General features: G+C 32.7%; 1 long non-coding RNA gene across 1 annotated transcript; it reads right to left on the bottom strand.

Moving 5' to 3' along the window:
• Positions 1-1,455: 1,455 nt before the first annotated feature.
• On the bottom strand, positions 1,456-9,534 carry LOC114254449. The gene is made up of 2 exons (XR_003625821.2): positions 8,749-9,534; positions 1,456-3,121 (listed from the first exon to the last, which is right to left on the bottom strand). It is a non-coding gene; the product is annotated as an uncharacterized LOC114254449 (long non-coding RNA).
• Between the last annotated feature and the right edge of the window lie 370 nt (positions 9,535-9,904).

The following is a 9,904-nucleotide window of genomic DNA, read 5'->3' as shown; positions in this document are numbered from 1 at the left end:
TCGTGGTCGAGCAAATCTCCCGCGCGAAACTTAGAGCTGGTGGAATAAAATTGAGATGATGAATACGGCAACGCGAGCACGAACGGGAAGGGATTGGAATTGCGGCACTGAGTCTTAATCGTCCTACTTCGTAATAGCGTGGCACGTGGGATATTTTCTTCCGCGCAAAGGGGAATCTGTTATAAGTTAAAAAGGCGAATGTGGTAAAGTTAAAACGACAAAGAACAATACCAGGGTACGGAAATTGAATTACGTATCGTCGAAATGTTAAGCTGATATTGAATAAAAAAGAAAGGCTCTTTTTGAAATATACTTACGTTTCCTCGTATTAACTAATGCTTGCTGGTTGAATTAAATGTAATGTGGAATTTTTTTATGAGACGAGGAACAAATGAACAAAAGAACTTTAGAATGTGATATCATTTTGTATATCTGAGAATATCATAAAGGAATTGCGTATACTTTTATAATTTTAATTAATTATATTATAATACGTTACTTTTACGTAAAATATGACATTTGAATATAACTAAAAGTTCTACATAAAATACATTTTATTTGTCAATCATTTAAATTGATAATTGATGATTTTGCATTTTAATTTTATTTACATAACTTTACATTTTCCGAAGAAGATAAAAATTTCGAAGAAATAATATAATATAAAAGCTAAAATAATGTTACATATATTTATCAAATTTGAATACGTTTTGGCTCATTGCGAAATATCATAAAAGAATTTGCGTGCTTCACTATATTATATGATGCGCTCGATATGAAATACCTATATTTCTAAATTAAATTCTATCGCGAAAATGACGATTTTTCCGTGGTAAAGCTTCGTAATATTTCTTATCACGACTCTTTCTTTTAGATATCAGCTGTTTGCAGATATCCAAATGAATGTGATTAATAATGGAGATGATATTATAGGCCATACTATTGAAAAGTTTAACCTTTCTATATTTCTTGAGTAAAATTTCAGTACGACGGGGAAGGGGGAAGGAAGTGAAGGAAAACCCGATCATGACCTGTTTGCGCGCCTACTCAGGAATAAAGATGGAAAACGCGACGAGGCTATCGGGCCCTCCATCCGATAGTAAAGAACGACAGTCATTCTTAAAATGAGGTTAATCGAAAACATCTCGCGACGTTTGTTACCCCGCGCACGTATCAAGTACGTAGAGTGGTAAGGTGGAAAGGGAGGCACGAGATATCTCGAAACGACCGCGCCATGGCCAGCATTCGTAGCTCCAAATCATTCCTCGTCTCTCCATATTGTCAACCGCCGTATCAAATTGCAAATAGATGTCATATTAGACCCTGAGATATTGCATGGGAATGAGCAAGAACCCTTTTTGGTTGACGAGTAACAAGAGGTTATTCTATCCATTTTCTTGAACGTCAGACTATTATTCGATTAATAAATATTAGCAGTAATTCAATAAGTTTTTACGGGTTCGCCTGATGGTTACATTTATTTTCGATGATAACTGCTTTTATTTTATCTAGATAGTATTCATACATGTATACGTATTTAGCACTCGTAACTGCATTAATTTTTTTTCTTTTCACTTTTATATCGTTACTTATGATAAAACAACACAAATGTAATTAACAAACAGAATTACAACTCTTATTCTTAATACTTACAAATAGTTCTTAGATTAATATGTAAGTATATGTAAGTATATGAATATACTATACATAAGTACACACACACACACACACACACACACACACACACACACACACACACACACACACACACACACACACACACAACAGACATTTTCCATCAAAATTATTTCTTTAATATTTTATTTACTTTTTAATTTAAGTATAAATAACAAAAGTCAGTATAGTCATTATTTATAACGTTGATAATATCAGATAAGTGCTTTTTATTTACATGAAAAAGAGAATATGCATTACTCTATACATTTGTAACTTTAAATTTATCTACTTACAATTATTTTTTTAACAACATAACCTATAAAAATACTTATATATATATAAATTATACGTATATATACTAAATCAAAAATTTATTGTGACGAAGTAAATTATAAACAAGATGTAAAGAAACTTAATTTCGATTAAATTTTGTAATGAATTAAAATGTATAGATAAGCGTAATGTTTAACTAAATATCTGAAAGTATCTCTATGTATAAAAAAATATCTCTATGTAAAAAAACTTAGTAATATTTTTATAAATGCAAGTATAAATATATAAGTTAAAACAAAATTAATTTTAGTTTAATGCATTTATATCATAAGTCTAGTAAAAGAGATAAATGCGACTATATTTAACATCACGTTTTATTATAGCATATATTTAATTGAGTTTCTATATCCCTGAGCTCGCAATTAACTGACACACTAACTAATCTTTTATTTGAATCTGCTTTTTGAAATTTGTGCTTCAAATTACAATTTATGTCTAGAAAAAAACGCAAATTTCCATAATACAAACGCGGCAATTGACTCATTTATAGATATTACCGCATAACATTATTTTCACGAAATGTCACTGCTTGCATTGGATACACACGGTCAGGAAGAACAGTATTTATACTTGCGTTATGGAAATTTTTACACGTTTCAATTGAACAAATATTTTTGCTCTGCATGAGATAGAATTGAGCCGGAATACAGCGTTTTCCTTTCCCTGCACATTTGTCGCCGGGAAATTCACCGCTATCGTCATCTATCGCACATTAAATTGATTACGTAGTAAGTTACAGTTATTAGCTATCGCCAGCAGTTGATTACGTTTATTTCTGTACAGAGGACCATATACTGTCTTTACAATACGGTTTCAGTAACCGACGGTTGAATATCAGTACCCGACCGATGTTACAGGGACCTTGTTCACCTTCTATGTAGCACCGAAGATTCCCTGGCCACAGTACCATGTTATCTTTACACTTTGTAGCGAGTTTGATGTAGTCCGTTTGGTCAGGGAAATACACAGAGTCAGAGTCGACAATTTCTGTGATGCCGACCGTCGACTGTGCGAGAGCGCACATTATGATAAGAAGAACCAATGCCGATAGATGCATTTCGATGTACCGAGCGTTTTTTGCACTATCTTACGAAAGTACAATTTGAGAAATCTGAAAATGATACATTTATTATGTAGATTTTAAAATAATATGCCTAATCACATAATATCTTATATGTCGGAAATAATAAAATAAATAGGATCAATATTTATTAATATACTTCAATAAAACGTATTACAAGTAACTTGTTTACGTTTACGTCTTTTTGTGAGAAAGATTTAGTTTTCTTTTACCAATTGCAAAAACTAACATTAATGTATTAATTTATACATATTTTCCGTGCACGCGCGCAATAATTCGAGAAGAAATATAAATAGTAGACTGTTGAATATAAAATGTAAATAAAATATAAGGAATATATCAATTTCAATAAGTTATATGGCGATACGCACACACGTACTGGCAGAGAATTGAAAAAATTATAAAAATATTTTTTATATATCGGATCATTTTATATAATTTAATCGGTGGTCACAATGAACAGAAATTAAACTAAAAGTTGCATACCATCATTTGTTGCTAAAATGTAATGAGTATATTGCATCCGATTTTGAAACATAAAAAATAATAAATTAACAAATTAAGTGAACTGATAAATTTAATAACATAATTCAAAACATATATGTGCAGTCTGCATAAAAATTGATTATACTTTATTAAATATTTGCGCGAATATAATTCCTTATTGTACAATATATAAAAATGAATATATTTTATCAGAGAGAGAGAGAGAGAGAGAGAGAGGAGAGAGAGAGAGAGAGAGAGAGAGAGAGAGAGAGAAGGGGGGAAATTCGACTTTGATGTATAGTTAAAAAAAAATAAGTTTTCTTTGTTTACCTCATTTTTTTCTCAAATTGTAATAATTGAAATTAAACATAAATAGGAAGAATAAGAAGTACTAAGTTTTTTAATAGCTAAATGAATACTTTTGAAAAGTACGTTTATTGAATGATTTCTCTGACTGAAGTAGTACTGCCGATTATTTAATTGAAAATTTTGCATGTCTTTAATTCACGAATTTACATTTCTGGAGCGAAATTATTGCACGTCTCGTATTTTTTAGTGCAGTCAATACAACCCAAATTGTTTATAGTATTGTTTTATGATGAAACATCTTTAATGCATTAAAATTCAGCGTTACTTTGGTAGTGATTAACTTGTACTAACGTAGCAATTCACTTTGTGATAATCTTATTTTATCATTCAATTTTGCATCTATCGCACAGTGTATTGCAGCAAGATAAAATGGAACGACATTTCGATTTATCGATGAATGCAAATATCGAAAGAACAGTATACATATATAAAAGTATACATATACATATCGTGAAACGATGCAATATAGATAAATATAGATAGTATGAAAGACGAATTGATTGGATTTAGGTATTATATGTTCAATTTGGTTTTTTCTTGTTTTTTTTGCATTTTTTTGTTACTTTCCGAGAAGACGCATGTAGAAATTGATACGTTGTAAGATGTGGAAAAAAGTTATAATAAAAAGTATCAGAACTGTCGTTTGGACTATGATTTATGATATCTAGCAAGAGGTCTCGAATTTATGCGTATGTTACAGCCTTTACAGAAAACAATGTAGTTTCGTAAATGCGGTGAACTTGCGCTCAGAGAAGGTGAGAAGAGAGTGAACGTGGAAAGAACGTTATACAGAGTTCCCGCAAAATGTTGGCCCGCGAACGGTGATAGTGTTCGCGCGAGCGTGTTTATTTCCACGCTATCGCGTTTTGCGAAATTTCCGCGCACGGCCAACAAACTGCGGTCTGCGGTTTACCCATGCGTGGAAAGTTTGAAACTAATTTTCCAGCTGGACAAACGATGCATTAGTGATTGTGCGGAACAATTTTTGACACAACAATGTCATCTTAAGCAAAATTTTCAAACTATATATTGTTTAAGCACTCTATGATATTTTATCTAAAGAACATCATAAGCGAGTACATTTCAATATATTTTTTAAACTTGATCTTATAATACATAGATTTCGATAAAAGTATAAACACACATACACACACATACGGTATAATATTAATCTTTAAAATGCAATCATCACATGTTTCGTAGCCGCTTTGTATAATATTTATCTCTCGAAATTTTAAAGGCAATTAAATTATACTATTATTATTTTATCTTTTTTCAATAAGAAGTACAAATTTATTTATATATAGAAACTCGATAACATTCATGAATTTTTAAATTTTCTTGAATCACGCTTTAAATAGATGAAAAAGTTGATGGGATACGAAATACTCGTGATTAGATAAATAAGATTTAATATCTTTTTCATATTGTATCATATAAGATTTGAAAATATTTAGAATTACGAATTTTATATAGAAATTTTATATATAAATACTTTTTTACAATATTGCCTAAATATTGAGTCTTTCAAGTAGGGCTTAGACGATGGTACGGTATTTCAATGGATTGTACGTGTTTTATCTCGGTGCAGTGTCATCCTGTACGATGCCATCTCAGAATGTGGCTACTTTACGGAGGTCGTAGCATCGACAATAAAAATTATGTCTGACGCCGCTATCTGTGACAGCACAAGTTTAAAGAATGCAGTAAAATCCCGACCGTAATAGGCAGGCAGTTCTTTCAGGCACGTCAACGTAAACTTTTATGGATGATGCACGAAGGGCGGTGAAATATTTTCTTTCGAAAGACCTCGCGGTTGCAGTGAAAAATCGTGTTAAACGACGGCAAACGCTTTATTATGCGTCTGTATTAACAGATGAAAATTTTTCGTATATATTGCTCGAGTTGTTTGTGCTCGAGAGGTAGAAACGGCGATGTTTGCATTGAAGCGATTGAAATGTTTTACTTAAAATTTTATAAACTTTATGTGTGTTTGATTCTTCTCGAAATTGTTATTGCGAAAAATAAGAACTAAAAATATGATAAGTACAATACAACTTAAACATTATTTTAAAATTAAACTGTTATTATTAATTTCTTTTTATATAAAAAGAAAGAAGTTTCGTACACACGTGTAATTTTTATATCAAGATGTAAAAGTAATTAATGAATAATTTATAAAGTGTGTTTGTACAAATTTTTTATGTGATATTTAATAATATTTTAACAATTACTTCTACTTTTATACACATTGATGTATTTGATTATGTAAATTTTATCCAATACAATTGACATTATTTGTTATTATTTAAAATATTTGTTAAATTGTATAATTGATAATATTACAAAATATTATAAATTTTTATTAAAAACATCTCCAAAGTATATCAAGAGTTGGAGGACAGAAAGCGATTAAACAATTCCAGAAATATTTTTGAAAATTGAATTAATGGCAATGCATTTTCTGACATGTAATATGAATAAATGCATTCACAATAAGTTGTAGGGATAGTACATGATATTTATTTCGTAATTTTCTTGATGCGTCGCATCGCGTTATCACTTAAGTATTAATTAACGTCGCCTTGGGCTACCTAAAGTGATACTAACAGAAATTAACTTCCGTAAACGGGAAGTAGGTGAACGTTCACAATAATTGCAAAGTATCCCTAAGCAATGCGCTTAGTAAAGACGGCACGCAACGTCGTCATCAAGATAAGCAACCGTTGCCCCGGGCAATTAAAGCAAGTTGGTATCACTTGTATCGGCTTTAGTCGTAATGTCTAACTTAAGCAATTTTAGATGTAAGTGCAACTACAAGCGTCGTGAGCAATCAAATGTACATCCAATGCCCGCGGCACGGTTGAATCCTTAAACAATTATCAATCAATTTCTTGATTGATTTCTCTTGCTGGACATAAAACTTAAGTAACAAATTTTGAAAGAGAGCTCAAGCTATAATAAAAGCTTGTATAATAAAAGTTATATATATATTGAGATAACAACGTGCGCCACTCGACGTGATTAAAGACGAGTTAACTTTGGCCCGGAATAATAAATTGCGCTATCTCCATCTGAATGCTTAAATTCCAAGCATGGAACAGAACACAATGGGCGGGTATATCTGGCTCCTTCAGGTGAAATACTCGCGATAATTCCGGAGGAAAGTTTCAACATTACTCCACGATACGGTGACCGGTCCTTTAGACTAAGTTGTTGCTCCGACAGTCTAGCTTAAGTAACCCTTGGTTAGCGCTTCGCTGCTCCTTTCTGGATCGTGAGTGATATAGACGGGGAAATGGAATTTGCTACAATCGACTACGAAAAAGACGGACGTGAAAACGGCGAACTTGTCTCTTCAATTGCATGCTTGCTTCTTTGCGGATCTGCGATTTATATGCTGATAAGTGAGATTCGCGTTGTAAATCTTTTGGAAATATGACCCGACATTTACATTCGGGGCTCCTATCTTTTGTCTTTACTTTTTTTATATATATCTTTGTATCTCTCACCGAGCGCAAGGATTATGGAGCGTTTGCGAGACCATACGCGGATATATCCATTATAAATGCGCAACGGGTTTTAAAACAATTTATCGCCTATATATACAGCCTTGCCGGGTTGTCACGCGGCGGCCGGTATATATGGTGCATCGTAATTTTTAAAAATAGGTCCATCGTACCGTAATCTGCAATCGTAGAAATAAAATACACGACGTAGAGTACACCCGCGCGCCATCTCGTCGCTGTCTCTCCCTTTCTAACTTTTATTTATTTATTTATTTATTGTTTTCCCCGTAATTTCTCCCGGTACATTACTGCGGGAAAATACAAATCGCAAGGATTACACGTGCACCGGTTGACTCCCGAGCGGTTGACGAGAACGATTAATTTTTGTCTGTCTCTCCCGTCAACGGTAACCGAAGTCGGCTAATTTTATCTCTCGGACACGAAAAATTCGGAGATTAATTTCCGTTCGCAAACAAAGAATGCGTATTTGCTTCAGTACTATTTACATATCTCTACGGTGTAAAAAAACCGTTCTGCAAAAATTTGATCATAAGCTTCAAGTAAAATAATGAAATTCGTTATTTTAACTTGAACTATTATTTTCTTATTTGTTTTATTAATAATTATGTTTAAAGTAATTGTTAGTGGTAAAATTACTATTTATTAAATTTCCGCAATAATAAAATATATGTATATGCATCAAAAAAATGATTTAAAAAAAAAGTTAAAAATTCTAATAAAATTTTATTCGATAGTAAGTGAAACACGTCACTATATATATTAGCGAAGAAATTAAGATGTTAAAAAACGTTTTTCTTTGATAGAAAAAAATTCCAAACTTTTTGGTACATAAATCTTTTTATTTTCCGTAATAAATTTTAATAAAGAAGCGTGTTGTTTTTCTAGTGAAATTTACGCAATAGCAATTTAAAAGAAATACGGAAATAAAAATTTGTAAAGCAAGGGTAAATTGGAAAGGAAATAAAAGCGACTTTTTAAAGGATCAACTGTCGAAGATACTATAATTTTTGATGAAACACTTTTGGGCGGTAAAACGTTTATCGAAAGTTAATATGGCGCAAGCTGTAAACAATTTCCCAAGTCACTATGAAATCACGACCGTCACGAGATTGAGCATAAAATCATTCTCGGTTAGCTTGGAGAACACAAAGGAACCGTCCTAAAGCGTCCACTGGTGCGAGATGCAAATCATTTTGCATAATTAACATTAAACTTACACGGTATCCTCGACACTTTCGCGGCCAACAGGATTAACAATTACTTCACACTCACATTCGTTCACTCACTCGTTCTTCCTCTAACTTGGCGTTCCCTTCTTTCTCTTCGTCTCTTCGTCCCCGGTTCCTCTTCGTTTCGCGTATATGCCGTGATCCTACCCGTAATACCGTCACCTCGAGTTACCAGTCAAATTACGCTTTACGAGCAATTCGCGGCGCTAATACAAATTTAATAATCAGCACCAGCAAAACGTGTTACTCCCGCACACGTACGAATTGGCGCTGGCACAGAGACTGAAGACGCGTATCAAAAGTTAATCTGTGAGAGACTCCATAAGTACTTGGCAGGTTAGTGGTGGAAGGAGAGTAGTAGGGGAGAAGCTATCCACGCTTCCTCGAGACGTGTCATCGTTTTTAGCTGTTTCTGAGGAAAGAAAAAGGAAAAAGAAAGATAAGGGATAGATTAATCCGCGAAGCAAGAGGTGATCGTCTCTACCAGAATGGGCCCGATCGTGAGAGGACTACCTCTCCGTTAGCGGTATCTTTCGCTAAGCTCTTGGAAGTCTTTCTCCCCGGGGAAATGAAAGAATATATTTTATATTTCCAATGTAGCATCCGCCGAGGGATGGCCGGTTATTCAATGAATTATATGCCCCATTGCGCGAATAAATAAAGAACTTGCTATATCGGAATACATCGCTGACTAGATGATTCGATTTGTTTTACATCGCTTTGCGTATTTATCAAATGACATGAATAATTTATGAGGAGACCTTTCCAGTACGTTAATCTGGATTATGATGTATTGTTCTTCTTAGTTGACTAGGACGATGTCTGATGGATGAAAACATTTCTGACATTTTTTTTACTAGAAAAAGGAATTAAACTGTTCTTATTAATATTAAATTTATATATGGTAACGTAATAGGAAAAAAATTATTATATAATATTCCTCTATTATCTAATTTTTAATAATATTTTTAAGTACTAATTATTATACGTGTTATCCTTATCATGTAAAACTAAATATTCAATAATTAAGAACTGTTACAATTACCGTTGCAACACCAAAATTTTAATAAATGACAAGAAACTTTGTAACATTTTATTTCAATAAGAAGTGCATGCATTAAAAATTAGTCATCGTGTTAGCATACGCATTTGTTCGTGTTGCGTTTGGCCGTAACCTTCACACTTGTAAAACAGTGTTC

Source organism: Monomorium pharaonis, chromosome 6 (genome assembly GCF_013373865.1).
Source record: "Monomorium pharaonis isolate MP-MQ-018 chromosome 6, ASM1337386v2, whole genome shotgun sequence".
Taxonomy (NCBI): Eukaryota; Metazoa; Arthropoda; class Insecta; order Hymenoptera; family Formicidae; genus Monomorium; species Monomorium pharaonis.
The sequence above is the reverse complement of the archived record's forward strand: the minus strand, read 5'-3'. Positions and strand labels throughout refer to the sequence as shown.